Genomic DNA, 16,414 nt, shown 5'->3' with positions numbered 1-16,414 from the left:
CAGAACCCCAAAACGATTTTTATTCTCCGGATTTTGTTGCTTTGCTGCCGAATGTGTTTGGGCTTGTTTTGCATTCTTCTTCTTATGTGAGACCTCTTGAAAACCTTCATTATCCTCTTGTGACGAAGTCTACTCGTTGGCTTGGGACTGAACTTCGGGTTCCTTTTGATTCAATAGGTAGGCTTTATACAAGTGGCCATACTCATGGCAACGACGACAATGAAAAGGGATGTGCTCGTAATCCAGAGGTTGCTTCCATATCTAATCTTGGTATTCCAATTCTACAAATTCAGGGAAGGGTTTAATGATGTTCATGTAAACATAGATGCGGGCATACGAAGTGTATCTCCCCCGACGGGTCAATTCAACTACTTTCATGAATCTTCCAATGGAGTTGCCTATCCCTTCTAGAATTTCTGGATCCCATAAATCTACCGGTAAAGTGAAGAAGCGAACCCAGACAGGGGCGGCCATAAATTGTTCTCGATTCGGATTATAGTATTCCTCCCAATATCTCATAAAAATCTCTCCATTGTAGTAAATGTATAAAACCCTCTCCTTGTCCTCCACACTAGCGAATATTACTGTAAAAAACCCTCGAGCTCCAAGCTTCAGATCTATATGGCCTTTGGGTTGCCATTTTAGTTGGATCCACTTGATTAGGTCCTTTTCTGATGGCCAAACCCCAATAAATTTGTAGATCAGGGCATGATCCTTCATGTACTTGTAGTAGTTCTCCATTTTGTTGGAGGGTATCATGAATCTAGGTTTCCTGGTTGTGCATGGGAGGCATTGCCCGTGGATTCGTGCTTGTCATTGGGCTCCCATTACAGGTCCCTCACTAGAGGCAGCTCCTTGGCCATGCAGCAAGCCCGTTTTTCCACTGGATTCACCTGCTGCTACACTGCGATAGGAGGGGGTCTCCCCCCCCCAGTTGGGGCGCTCATATCCCCCTGTTAGAGCCTTCCAATATGAAAACGATTGCAAAAAATATAGATCTGATACTGTCAGATGCTTTGTATTTTCTCGTTGCATCTAAGAACACAAGAACATAGGTTCGATTTAATAAAACATTTTTCATTTAACTACAGTCCTTTATCCTAGGGATAACTATAATCACAAAAGTGAGTCTTTCCCACTCTTATCTGCCACAAAAAATAAATGTATCCGTTGTTCATGAATTCCCCTTATATAAGTTGTTCATTAATATGAGTTGGATATAGTTAACATCTGTGTCTTAAAATTATTTACACTACCTACATAATTTTTTATAAAAAAAACTGCTATCATATATTGATATAAGTAAATTAGCCATATAACCAATGCAAAAAAAATTAATTGAGCCGAGAGGCTCATTTTACAACCCGGTATGATGTGTAAGGATGAGAGGCTCATTTTACAACCCGGTATGATGTGTAAGGATGCTTGTCTGTCATCAAAATTGAAATTTTGTTCATGTCCACCAATATAAATTAAAAAAAAATCTAAAAATTAAAAAAATTAAATAACTATATAAAATATTTAAATAATGTAAACTCTTAAAAACGTTTACAAGTGAAGAAATTAAATTCCTCTCGACTTATATTAAATCCGTATTTAAAATAAATGTATACTAATTAAACTTAATTTCATCATTCTACTTTTTATAACATATACCATATTAATTCAAAAATTCAACTTCATATAGTTTCATCATTTTATCCGATTAAAACTTTTTAATAAACATAATTAAATATTTGATACATATTTTCCCCATTTTCAAACAACCTTTTAACTCCAAAACCGATGGAGTTTGCACATTTGGAAACAAAACGGTGGCCTGTTTCTAATTGACCACAATATACACGTCGTTGAAACTTTTATCGCAATATTAATATGACACTTCAATATATCAATTTATAATTTGACATGATATATTTGAATGCATACATTATTCATTAACTGCAAGCTAGCACAAACTTTTCCCAATATGAGAATATATCACACAACTTTCTTAAAACTACTTGAATTTGGGAGGATCATCAGGGCACTAACACTTATAATTACCTTTTTACTATTTTTTTGAGGATCATCAGGGCACTAACACTTATAATTACCTTTTACTATTTTTTTTAATTATATTATAAATATTTTTTAAAATAATGTAGACAATATAAATGATGAAATTTTTTTTTTTTAATTTATATAATAATAAATTCTAATTTCAATCAATGTCAAGTTTTATTAATTCAATTTAATTATTTTGAAAAATGAATTTAGTAATTTGAATTTTAAATAAGTGATAGAATTTAAGGGACAAATCAAGTTTTATTAATTTAATTTAATTATTTTGAAAAATCAATTTAGCAATTTAAATTTTAAATAAGGTGATAGAATTTAAGGGACAAATCAAGTTTTAATAATTCAATTTAATTATTTTGAAAGATTAATTTAGTAATTTGAATTTTAAATAAAGTGATAGAAATTAAGGGACAAATGGTTTATTATTAAGGTATTTTGTTTGATTAAATTTTTTTAAATCATCATTATATGGTTAAAAAATATTAAAAATCATCAGTGTTTTTCAATAAAACTTTAAAACTAAGTATAAAGTTGCAGAAATCATTAAGTTTGACAAATTGTTTAGATTTGATATGTATTTTAAAATATATCTATTTTTTTGTCTTTTAAATTTGGTGGGACTACATTATTATCATGTTCAATATATCATCCCAATTGGGCAGGGAATTGAAAGAAGTGGCCACATACATCAATTTGGTGTTTGGCTTAGTAAGCCCACATCCAAATAAAATAGAAATTTGAATTAATGACTTAACATCTAAAAGTGTCTTAACAAAACATCAAATCACCATCTAAACAATCCCTTCATATATATATATATATATCACATCAGTCTACAAAAATTTAAATTGATGGTGAATGAGTGCACTATTAAAACACTCTTTGTGATAAGTTACTGATTCAAAATATATTATAATGCAAAAAACAAAAACCAATAGCATTCTCATATCCAAAAGACGTCAGTGTCAAAACCAAAGGCAGTGACTTGCATGCAAAACAGTTTCTGCTGTTTTCAACAACTCATCTTCAGTTTTATGTTTTCATTCCCATTTGAATGGGCTTGAAAAATCAAAAGCTATTCATTCTTATTGCAAAAATTGTATGGTTATTATCCATAAATACATACCCAACTAACCTTGAAAGTTATTTTTAGTATGGATAAACTACAAAATGAAGGCGCGCGAACGTACAAAAGAGGGACAGGAAACTAATCTTAGCCAGTGTAACGCCGGCATCTAGTGATTACAGTGCAGCTCCTGCGGTAAGGCCTGACGGGCCCTGTTGCCCTGAAACGATCTGGAGTATAATATGACCTCCCAGAATGGGCCTTGCACTGAACAGAATCAGCAATCAGTGCTGCGTAGCTGATGTAGAATTTCACCCTCCTTAGAAGCCTGCCGTGCACGTCAGGTTCCATCAGAAACTCCTCTACATCATCACTGCGCCTGCCCAGTCTTCCATCGCAGATTTGGCCCAGAGAGGAATCGAACCCTCGCGGGCCATATGATGCAATGCCACCGGATCAGTCAAACTCAACACGGACTCACATTGCTAGGCTTAACGCACAGAACGCCATTTTTATTTCGACTGCAGTTTCCGGAAATGCACAAATAAAAAAGGAAGGAAAAACCAGACTTTGGTATGGTAGCTTGATCCGATCAGATGCGCGATATCCCTCGATCTGATGCACGATCCTGTTGTTTTGTCCACCGGCATCATCGTCGCAGCATTCAGGCGTGGCTGAGCTTACAGTCTTCTTCGCGCAACAACATTAAATTCCCCGTCACCAAACACGTCCTGCGTTGCTGAGATAACTCGGAGCTGCGGTGATAATCCGCTTAACGCGCGCATATCCTACAGTGATAATCCGCGTATCTGATGATAAGTCGCATATCCTACGGTGATTATCCGCGTATCAAATGATAACTCGCATATCCAGCGATAATGCGCGTATCCTACGATAAGTCGCATATTCATTACTGATAAGTCGTGTAACAGTCATTTTAGCTCGCAAAACCGTAGAAAACCCGCATATTTGGCCGTGATTACTCCAAAATCCGTTTGAAAACACTCAAACGGGAAAGACCACACGCGTAACGACTAGCATATCCTGCGGTGATAATCAGCGTATCGAATCAGTGATTCGGTGATAACTAGCGTATTATATGAAAGCTCGCGTATCCATTGGTGATGGCCCGCATATCCATTAAAAACTCGCGTATCCGGCGATAATTCACGTGAGTACGGATAACGCGCATATCCTACAATTCCATATCCGCTGATAACTCGCGTATCCGGCGATAATTCACGTGAGTACGGATAACGCGCATATCCTACAATTCCATATCTGCTGATAACTCGCGTATCCTGTGATAACGCCGGTATCCATTGATCATAATGGGCATATCACATGTTAACTCCAGACCATATCACCTATTAACGCGCATATAGGTGATAATGCGCATATCACCTATTAACGGCCATATCTATTGATGATAATGTGCCTATTCTGCGGTGAAAACTCCAAATGCGGCGGTGATAATCCGCATTCGTGCAGTAGGGCAACTGTGCGAGTGTATCTGTGAAGGGAATGTCCGATTCCGCTCAGCCAGTAGACACCATTGTTGCAGAGATAAATTCATGCAGGACCGAGCAGAAGTTAAGGAAGTTTTTCAGAAACATAAAGCTGCTTTGGCCCAGAAAAAGTATACGCATTTCTTCCACCAATATGGCAGCATCCCTGTTTTTCGGTCACTGTAAACCAGAAATCGAAAGAATCTATGGACATATGCGAGGAAGCCTTGGGAACGCTGGTAATGATTAGCCCTGTACACGAAGAAACTCGTGGATTGATTACTAGTTCTTCTGAGGATTTTCTTTTCATGGTGCGGATTCTTGTAGAGTGAAATCCAAAGGGAAAAACGAAGGCAATTTTGATCGTTCAGGAACTGGCAGCTGCAGACCCTCTATACCAGGAAAAAATGCAAGCCACCGACGAATTGACAGAAGGGTTGGTGGAATTGCTCAGAAATGATAAGCGCCTTACTTCTTCACCTGCGAAGGCGGTTACAATTACCACCATTTATTACATAGCAGTGGAGGAAATCAGAAGAGAGAAGCTAGCAGACGGTGGGGCTATTGCTCATTTGCTTGAAATAGTTCGTATGGCTGACAAAACGTTTGTGAACTGGATCAGCTTTGCAACTGTCGCAAGGGCCGATCCACTGCACTTGACCCTGCTAAGAAAATTCTCTGAGTTGAATTTGCAACAGAATTTGCGATGTATATTTTATGGACAATTTTCCGTTACTCGGACAGCCCTTCTCTAGCGCTGAACGCACTTCAAGAAGGCTTGTTTCAGAAACTTCTGGTATTGATGCAGCAGCTTGGATGTGGACAGATAACAAAGAAAAGAGCTCCACACGAACTTCTGTCTCTTCAACCATTACAGACAGATGAATCCAGCGGAATGCATGAAAAAGATGGAATTGGGGCAAGTGATGTGGTACTCTTCAAGCGCATAGGGCTGTTATTTTCTCCCGGAAAGAATTTCAACCTGCTATCCACGCCGACCATTAAGGATATTAATTAGCCGAAGGCTTTTCTATATCGACCCTACGTTGAAGTACCGAAGCTGACTTTAAAGTTAAAATACGTTTATTCATTTATCAATGGCGTAGATTAAATGTTCTTGGAATATCCTTCGTCTGATACATAGATCGACGGCAGCCATGGAGGGGAGCGCAAAGGATTCCATTAGTAAATTGAAAGTGTGCAAAATTGTGAGCCGCCCCGAGTGGCGCGCGTTAAGTTCAGTGCCGGAGAGGTTTCAGTGAGCGCTCTCGTTTTCCTCGACCGGTTGTTTAGCCTTCCTCTTCGTTTCCATAGCCTCGCCTGTATGTCCTACCATTTGAAACAAATTAAAATCATCAGTCGATTAACACAGTCGATTGATCACCCTGCTCCTCCACGCAGTCGATTAACACAGTGGATTGATCACCCTGCTCCTCCACGTGGTTAATTGTCCCTCAACATTGTGATTAATGGGGACTTTTGATGATTTTTCTGCAGATGAGTGTAAAATGCAGATCATCCATAATAAAACCCTATATACTGATATATCATTTTTTTTTAATAATATAACCCATAGTTTTTTCTTCTGGAAAAAAACAAAAAACAGTAGAGCACAAATAGTAGAATACGAGTTATAATAAAGCCATATTGATTGGTAATGACAATAATATCTTTGCTCACACAGTATCCATTACGCCAAGAACATTACCCCGTTATTATGATAGGGTGATGTAGCAATCATAGTGAGAATAACAAGGACTCGTCTAACCTGGTTGAAAAATTGTTTGGACTGTTAAGTGGTTGGAATTCGAGTAAAAAAATTCAAAAAATCTTGTAGAGACAGTATTTGAATTGTGTTTTTGATGATAAAAATGGATTAACACCATAAAAACATCTAAAACATTTAAAATTTTGAAGTTTAACAACTATAAAGTGATTTTCAAAAATCTTAACTAAATTTTCTTTAAATATAATCGAAATTTCTAACAACTCAACCTCGGTAGATTACACGAAACAATAATATTGGCTTCAACACGGAACACGGGATTACGAGGTATTCATGCTCTAACGGGGCAACTCTTATCCCGATTGCAGATTACCAGAGCCTGCTCTGGCCCACCTTTCCGTCTCCGTTTACATAAACGAACATGGACGGACATGTGCATTAGTTACCAAAGTTAATTATTAAAGAAACCTCTGCAAAGTGTATGATGGCGTACATAGAGCATACAACGGCCGCGGTTTTCCAGAATGAGCATCGACATCATATAGCCACAACGGTTTTCCCGAATGACCATCAATGCTTATTTCTATGGTCTTACAATGATCATCGCATATACTCATCCATGGAGCATCCCGCCCAGTCTCTTCAATTTTCGAAAAGCAATTCCGCCCATTTCAAATTTGAATTTTGAATAAATTTTAAAAACTCTACATAGCGATCATAGCGATCTCAAGGCAGCCTGGAATTTCAAATTTTCTTCTGAGATCATAGCGATCTCCAGCAACTATTCTTATATCTCAACTTTCATTAATCTATTTTTAAAAAAATTCATTTTGACATTTTTAATAAATTTTTATTTAATATATACTTGTTAATAAAGCACATTTTTTATAATCGTTAATCTTTAAAAAGTTAACTAAATTTCCAGATGATTTTAAGGTTTTTACAACTGGAAATTACAATTTCAAGAAATCCCTACCCAATTTAAAACAAAATTAACAAAAATAAATAAATAAAATATGACTAGGGAAAAAAGAAAAGCTCTTACTACTCCTTTAAACTGCTAAATTAACCTACTTAAAAAATTGTGAATAAATAAAAAATCAACATCAAACTTTTATATTAAATCTCATCTCATCACAGGAAAATAAATGTATTTTGTGTATATAATCCTTTAATAACTAACTCGAAAAGGGGCATGGAAAAAAAAGCTTCTGTCAAGTTTATAATCGTTTAATAATGAACTCGGAAAGGGGCATGGCAAAAAAAAGATTGAGTTTATTTTATTCGCTTTATTTTATGAGAAATATAAAAGCATGTTCACAACAAAATTAACTTAACCTTTGAAATTTAAATGACAATTTATTTTTAGATTTTATTTTACTCGCCCTTATTTTATAATAAATATAAGTTAACATTCAAAATTGAAATGCCCATTTATTTGCGTGGTGGATGCTTACCTACCAAAAAAGAAAAATGACCATTTATCTAATATTCAGGCACAACTGTGTCTCTTTTCTCTTTTATATTTGTATCATACACGTTCTCATTGTACATTTATTTAGGGAACCATTTTTTCCCACAAACGATGAAAAAAAATACCAAAAAAATGACCATTTATCTAATATTTAGGCAACACTGTGTCTCTTTTCTCTTTTATATTTGTATTATACATGTTCTGCATTGTACATTTATTTTGTATTATACATATTTTGCATTGTACATTTATTTAGGGAACCAATTTTTTCCGCAAACGATGAAAAAAAAATGACCATTTATCTAATATTCAAGCAACATTGTGTCTCTTTTCTCTTTTATATTTGTATTATACATGTTCTGCATTGTACATTTATTCAGGGAACCATTTTTTCCCGCAAATGATGATAAATAAATTATATAAAAAGTTTTGTTCTTCTTAGATTCAAGATCCAAGGTTAAGAAGAAGAACCATAAGTTTAACCACATTACAACATAAAGCAACTTTAAGGTTTAGAAGAGAGTGTGGTTCAAATGAGTTAGATAATTTATATTATGAATGGTGCAAAATCTAGATAATGTTGAAATAAAACACCATAATAAAGACATGAGAAAAACTCTTGAAATTATAACTTAAAAAATCAAGAAATCTATTGTACCAGTGACAATCCCTTTGAGATTGGAAGCTTACCTACCCAAAAAAAGGACCATTTCTCTATTATTCGGGAACATTGTGTCTCTTTTATATTTATATTATACACTTTCTGCATTGTACATTTATTTAGGGAACCATTTATTTCCACAAATAATGATAAATAAATATAAGAAGTTTTGTTCTTCTTAGATTCAAGATCCAAGGTTAAGAAGAAGAACCATAAGTTTAACCACATTACAACATAAAGCAACTTTAAAGTTTAGAAGAGAGTGTGGTTCAAATGAGTTAGATAATTTATATTATGAATGGTGCAGAATCTAGATAATGTTGAAATAAAACACCATAATAAAGACATGAGAAAAACTCTTGAAATTATAACTTAAAAAATCAAGAAAGCTATTGTACCAGTGACAATCGCTTTGAGATTGGAAGCATTGATTCCTTGAGTAATTTCTTAAGTAGTGGAGGCCGATTCAAACTAACCTTTCCCGTTACTGAAGTCCCATCATTGAATTAAACCCTACGGTGAAAAACAACAAATCCTTTGTGAAAATATGATTTTATTAAGAAATTGCAGCTATAATATGATCTCTGTATATATCAATCTCAAATTCGCATCAATGCCCTCCCAACTAACGAAACAAAATATGGTCATGAAATATATGGTCTGGCAGAACCTAGATGAATGATACACCAAATGAATGATTATGCTACATGCCCGACATGGACGGAATTCACAAAACAACAATCTTTACTTTCACAACAAAGTCTCATCTTCTTCAATATTCCGAGTTTACTAAAATGGATGGTCTCTCACTCTGCCCACACTCTTTAAACTTCCTCTGCAAAAACTAACAAATTTCTATATATAAAAAATCCAGAACACAACACCTTTTCTACCTTTTCTTTGTCAGTCCGTTGGCCTTGTATCCATTTAGGCTTTCACGGAATTTAATGTAAAGAAACAGTAATTTACTTTGGGGGGCTAAATACCCTGCTAATATCTCAGTTAAGAGCACATAAATTCATTAAATCTGCAACGTATAATTGCATTTTTATTACCAAGGTCCAATCTCACCATTTTCGAAGACTTTTCCTATCATATTATCAAACTGTGGATTCAGAATTTGGAAATGGGAACTTAGCATGGTCATGCCTGGAAGGTAGGCTAGAAAATAAATTATTAGCAGAATGATATTATATATGTTCTATCGTGATATTTAATTAATTAGTACCTACTACGGGCTTCAACCATGTACCATAAATTATGACGGATTGAATTTGAATTTGAATGTCAATTTGACAGGTTATCCATCTATGAGCCCCATCAAACTTGACGTTGAATTTTTTTTATCACCGGTCAAATACGTTCTGAAACATGAAATACGTCCTGTAGGATGTCAAATTCCAGGTCTCCTTGCAAGGGCCAGTGTTACCTCAGCAAGCTGAAGTCAAAGCAGGTAAATCAGGGTTTCAACGCAGGTAAATCAGTTTTTTTTTTTTTTTATGATTTACTTTATGTTTATCTTAATTTCAATTAAATTGGTACAAATTAATTGAGATCAATATAAAATTGAAGCAAAACACTAAAACAAATATGATGGTTATTTTGAAGAAAAGGTTACCACCGTTGAGAGTAGAGTCTAACATAGAGGAAACACAAATACCACTCTTTAACGCAGTAGGAAACAAAATTGCAAATTATTCTATAACGGTACGTGGAGTAGGGTACAATGGTTGTTTGAAATTGCAAGTGAAGGGTTGGTTGCCATGTCTAAACCTTTGTACATCAAGTAAGTGAGAGCTTTTATTGGAAACACAACCTTCAACTCATTAATGGACCTTCGTTTCCTCATCTTGCCATAATAGTGAAGGATTCAACATGATCATGGGGTTCTTCTATGGCATATTTTCTTTAAAAGGGCACTTACAACATAGGTGAGAGATTGGTATTTGTAAAACGCAAAAAAATATAAGGCATAGGCAGATCCGAAAACTAAGACAAACATCTAAAAAAAATTCACAATGATCCTACCAAAAGTAAACAACATATTTAGCAAGACCTCTCAAAACAATGTAGAGCAAAGAGAAGCTATTAAGGGTCTAGAATCAAGTCAGAACAAAACAAAATGTTTTGTGTCAAACAAAGAAGATAACAAATTAGATAATCATGACAAAAAAAACATATATAGTCCCACATCAACACCATTAATGTGGTCATTGGGGCTGGAAGAACTCATGAGCATGAAAAGGAGACTCGAAGTTTTGGAAGCGAAAAGGTGGTATGAAGGCGACAAAGTAAATGAAATTGTGGAGGTCAAGGGAAAATTAGAGAGAGCAAATAAAGCTCTTAAGGAACAAATCGCAAACATGCAAGGTTAAATTGAAGAAGGGCAGCAAGAAGTGACTACCTTGAAACAAGAATTAGAGAAGATAAGGGTAATCGACCTTGAGAAGTCAAAATTGGTAAAAGAAGAGGACACAACACAAATAAAGGAGATTCAGTTAACATTGGCCAAACTGGAAACTAAAGAAAACCAACTAAAAGATTGGATAGAAGAGGCTAAATCATGGTCACAAGTTGTAAGTGGATCAACAAACAATAGACATGTAAGAGGGATGAAGAGATAGATATGTAAGAGTTATCTTGAGGAGTATAGATGATAAGAATATGATCCTTAGAAATAGAGGATTGCTTAGAGGCACATGCATCTACCTAGATGAGGACTTGACTCTTGCTCAACAAGATCAACAAAGAAAGGAGTGGGAAAAAGTGAAAGCAACAAGAAATGAGGGAAAGTGGGCATGGTTGAAGAACGAGAAATCTCAAATCAGTGACTGGTTCCTCAAAAAATTAGGAAATAGGGGCCCCACTAGACTACTTATAGGTAGTAAGTTGGAATTGCAGAGGTTATCCATGGAGAAGAGGTCTGGGTTTGGGGCCCATAGCAGAGGGGAAGGATATTATCATTCTTGTAGAAACACATGAACACGATGAATGCAAGGTTCCAGATTTCGAAGGTTACAAGAAGATTTCAGTTTGGAACAAAAGGAATGAGACAGGCTAAGGACACAGAGGGGTCACAGTGCTAATAAATGAAAAATGGTGTGGAATTGTAAAAGTAGAAAAGGAAGATCCGAATAAACAATACATTTGGCTTCAAATAATAGAAAATGATGTTACTTTCAGGTTGGTGACTTGTTACTTTGCCCCAAAAAACTCAAAGATCTATAAAAGAAGAAATTTAGACAACGAAGACCCATATGCCTCATTGAAGAGAGATATATCTTTATTCAACCCTCTTGGGGAAATATTATTAATAGGTGACTTTAATGCAAGGACAACTAACAACCAATCCCTCCAGTTGAGCAAAGAAGAAAGAGGAGAAAACAATCCCTTATGGTTGGAAGAAGGGGGTGGTGAACCTTGGGAAAGGGATTCACAAGATGAAAATGGGGGTGTCACGCACTTTGGGGTAGAATTACTGGGGCGTTGTAGTTTGTTTGACATGGTTATTTGCAATGGAATGAGAAGGTGGCCAGCTTCAGAAGGTATCACATGCAAAACTTACAATGGTCAAAGTGTGGTAGATTATGTAATATGTTCTAAAAGTTTCACCTCTAGATTGTTGAAGTTCGATATTGGGGATTGTCCTATCGAAATGGAATCGGATCATGGCCCTCCATTTGTGAAGTCGAATTTTGGGTTTTCTCCTTTTTTAGGCGATCCTACAAATATCTTTGTTTACCTCGGTTATTGAGGCCCCTCACATTACAAGAGATAACAATCATTGAGAAACTTTGTTAATTTGGTGGAAAACTGCCGATAGAGGTACCACCCTTCCAGAATTGACTAATGAATCTCCTACCATTTGGACCGATTCTTCAAGATTTTTGCTTCCACATTTCTTACCTCCTTTGTTTTGACATCTAGGTTCTTGTGAGCCTCCTAACTGGGAATCGATGATATTCGACAGATCTGGTGGTTTTTGACTCTGCTTCGCCTGATATTGTTGGAATGTGTCGCGATAGAGCTTCTTTAATGAACCTCTCCTCTAGATTCCTCTATCCATGCAACAATTTCTTTAAAGTCTATTCTTTAGTGCTCAAATCCTCCTTTGTTGTATCAATATCCATGATATTGAGTTCTGGGGGCTACTCCTGTTCTGTCTTATCCGATGGTTCCATCTAAGCTTTTCATTTTGGCTTAGGATTTTCTTTGGTTGGTTCTCTCCCTCGTGCCATTTCTTTCTATTGATTTGTGGCTTTGGAACTTTCCCCCATATCCTACAGAACCCCAAAACGATTTTTATTATTCGGATTTCGTTGCTTTGCTGCCGAATGTGTTTGGGCTTGTTTTGCATTCTTCTTCTTATGTGAGACCTCTTGAAAACCTTCATTATCCTCTTGCGACGAAGTCTACTCGTTGGCTTGGGACCCAACTTCGAGTTCCATTTGATTCAATGGGCAGGCTTTATACAAGTGGCCATACTCATGGCAATGACGACAACGAAAAGGGATGTGCTCGTAATCCAGAGGTTGCTTCCAGATCTCATCTTGGTATTCCAATTCTACAAATTCAGGGAGGGGTTTAATGATATTCATGTAAACACAGATGCAGGCATACGAAGTGTATCTCCCCCGACGGGTCAATTCAACTACTTTCACGAATCTTCCAATGGAGTTGCCTATCCCTTCCAGAATTTCTGGATCCCATAAATCTACCGGTAAAGTGAAGAAGCGAACCCAGATAGGGGTGGCCATAAAGTGTTCTTGATTCAAATTATAGTATTCCTCCCAATATCTCATAAAAATCCCTCCATTGTAGTAAATGTAGAAAACCCTCTCCTTGTCCTCCACACTAGTGAATATTACTGTAAAAAACCCTCGAGCTCCAAGCTTCAGATTTATATGGCCTTTGGGTTGCCATTTTAGTTGGATCCACTTGATCAGGTCCTTTTCTGATGGCCAAACCCCAATAAATTTGTAGATCGGGGCATGATCCTTCATGTACTTGTAGTAGTTCTCCATTTTGTTGGAGGGTATCATGAATCTAGGTTTCCTGGTTGTGCATGGGAGGCATTGCCCGTGGATTCGTGCTTGTCATTGGGCTCCCATTACAGGTCCCTCACTAGAGGCGACTCCTTGGCCATGCAGCAAGCCTGTTTTTCCACTGGATTCACCTGCTGCTACACTGCGATAGGAGGGGGTCTCCCCCCCCCCAGTTGGGGCGCTCATATCCCCCTGTTAGAGCCTTCCAATATGAAAACGATTCCAGAAAATACAGATCTGATACTGTCAGATGCTTTGTATTTTCTCGTTGCATCTAAGAACATAAGAACATAGGTTCGATTTAATAAAACATTTTTCATTTAACTACAGTCCTTTATCCTAGGGATAACTGTAATCACAAAAGTGAGTCTTTCCCACTCTTATCTGCCACAAAAAATAAATGTATCCTTTGTTCCTGAATTCCCCTTATATAAGTTGTTCATTAATATGAGTTGGATATAGTTAACATCTGTGTCTTAAAATTATTTACACTACCTACATATTGATATAAGTAAATTAGCCATATAACCAATGCAACAAAAAATTAATTGAGCTGAGAGGCTCACTTTACAACCTGGTATGATGTGTAAGGATACCTGTCTGTCATCAAAATTGGAATTTTGCTCATGTTGACCAATATAAATTAAAAAGAAAAATCTAAAAATTAATAAAATTAAATAACTATACAAAACAATTAAATAATGTGAACTCATAAAAAAATTTACAAGTGAAGGAATTAAATTCCTCTCAACTTATATTAAATCCGTATTTAAAATAAATATATACTAATTAAACTTAGTTTCATCATTCTACTTTTTATAACATATACCATATTAATTCAAAAATTCATCGTTCTACTTTTTATAACATATACCATATTAATTCAAAAATTCAACTTCATATGGTTTCATCATTTTATCCGATTAAAGCTTATTAATAAACATAATTAAATATTCGATACATATTCTCACCATTTTCAAACAACCTTTTAACTCCAAAACCGATGGAATTTGCACATTTGGAAACAAAACAGTGGCCTGTTTCTAATTGACCACAATATAAACGTCGTTGAAACTTTTATCGCAATATTAATATAACACTTCAATATATCAATTTATAATTTGACATGATATATTTGAATGCCATACATTATTCATTAACAGCAAGCTAGCACAAACTTTTCCCAATATGAGAATATATCACACAACTTTCTTAAAACTACTTGAATTTGGGAGGATCATCAGGGTACTAACACTTATAATTACCTTTTACTATTTTTTTAATTATATTATAAATATTTTTTAAAATAATGTAGACCATATAAATGATGATTTTTTTTTTTCTTTAATTTATATAATAATAAATTCTAATTTCAATAAATGTCAAGTTTTATTAATTCAATTTAATCATTTGAAAAATCAATTTAGTAATTTGAATTTTAAATAAGTGATAGAATTTAAGGCACAAATCAAGTTTTATTAATTTAATTTAATTATTTTGAAAAATCAATTTAGTAATTTGAATTTTAAATAAGGTGATAGAATTTAAGGGACAGATCAAGTTTTATTAATTCAATTTAATTATTTTGAAAAATCAATTTAGTAATTTGAATTTTAAATAAAGTGATAGAATTTAAGCGACAAATGGTTTATCATTGAGGTATTTTGACTGATTAATTTTTTTTTTAAATCATTATTATGTGGTTAAAAAATATCAAAAATCATCAATATTTTTTAATAAAATTTTAAAACTAAGTATAAAATTGCAGAAATCATTAAGTTTGACAAATTGTTTAGATTTGATATATATTTTAAAATATATCTATTTTTTTGTCTTTTAAATTTGGTGGGACTACATTATCATCATTTTCAATATATCATCCCAATTGGGCAGGGAATTGAAAGAGGTAGCCACATACATCAATGTGGTGTTTGGCTTAGTAAGCCCACATCCAAATAAAATAGAAATTTGAATTAATGACCTAACATCTAAAAGTGTCTTAACAACACACTAAATCACCATCTAAATAATCCCTTCATGTATATATATATATCATATAGAAATCATTAGCCCACGGAATCTTTGGATTGATGATGAATGACTGCACTATTAAAACACTTTTTGTGATAGGTTACTGATTATTATCCATAAATACATACCCAACTAACCTTGAAAATTATTTTTAGTAGCTAAAACATGGGTTGGCTGGCGATTAAACCACACAAACCTAGAAAATGAAGGCGCGCGAACGTACATAAGAGGGACAGGAAATTAATCTTAACCAGTGTAACGCCGGCATCGAGTGATTGCAGTGCAGCTCCTGCGGTAAGGCCTGACGAGCCCTGTTGCCCTGAAACAATCTGAAGCATTCAAAGGAGACTCAGACCTCAAAAACATTCGTCCTGACAGTCGACAAGCTAACAGCTCCGATATAGTTTTTCATACTAGAACAGCGGGTTTCAGAGGGTTTCGAGCAGCGGCAATGAGTTTTAGTGCACTGAGGGCAGGAGCAGCGCTTTCCAAGGCAGGATCAACGGGTTTCAGCAGGGGTTTTACAGTGCTTTGTGGGACCACTGCAAGGTTATGCGGGAACATGCAGCAGGGGTGAGACAGCAGACACAGGGACCCAGTGTTTGCAAGCAGGCTTGAAATTTCAAATCTTCTTTGCCGCTCGAATGAAAATTTGATGAAAGTTTTACCATTTTCATGCTTTTCATTTTACTTTTTATCTAAATTTAGAAGTGTTATATTTAGTTTCCAAAATCTTTGACCCTAAAAATTGGTCAGGTTTTAGACAGACTTCCGCGTTATGGAAAGTCAGGTTTTAGACAAACTTCCGCGTTATGGAAAGTCTATTTAGTTAATAAATCTTA

The sequence above is a fragment of the Pinus tabuliformis genome, chromosome X, assembly GCF_031772625.1.
Source record: "Pinus tabuliformis cultivar Carrire ecotype Pingquan chromosome X, CPIR1, whole genome shotgun sequence".
Classification (NCBI taxonomy): Eukaryota; Viridiplantae; Streptophyta; class Pinopsida; order Pinales; family Pinaceae; genus Pinus; species Pinus tabuliformis.
The sequence above is the reverse complement of the archived record's forward strand: the minus strand, read 5'-3'. Positions refer to the sequence as shown.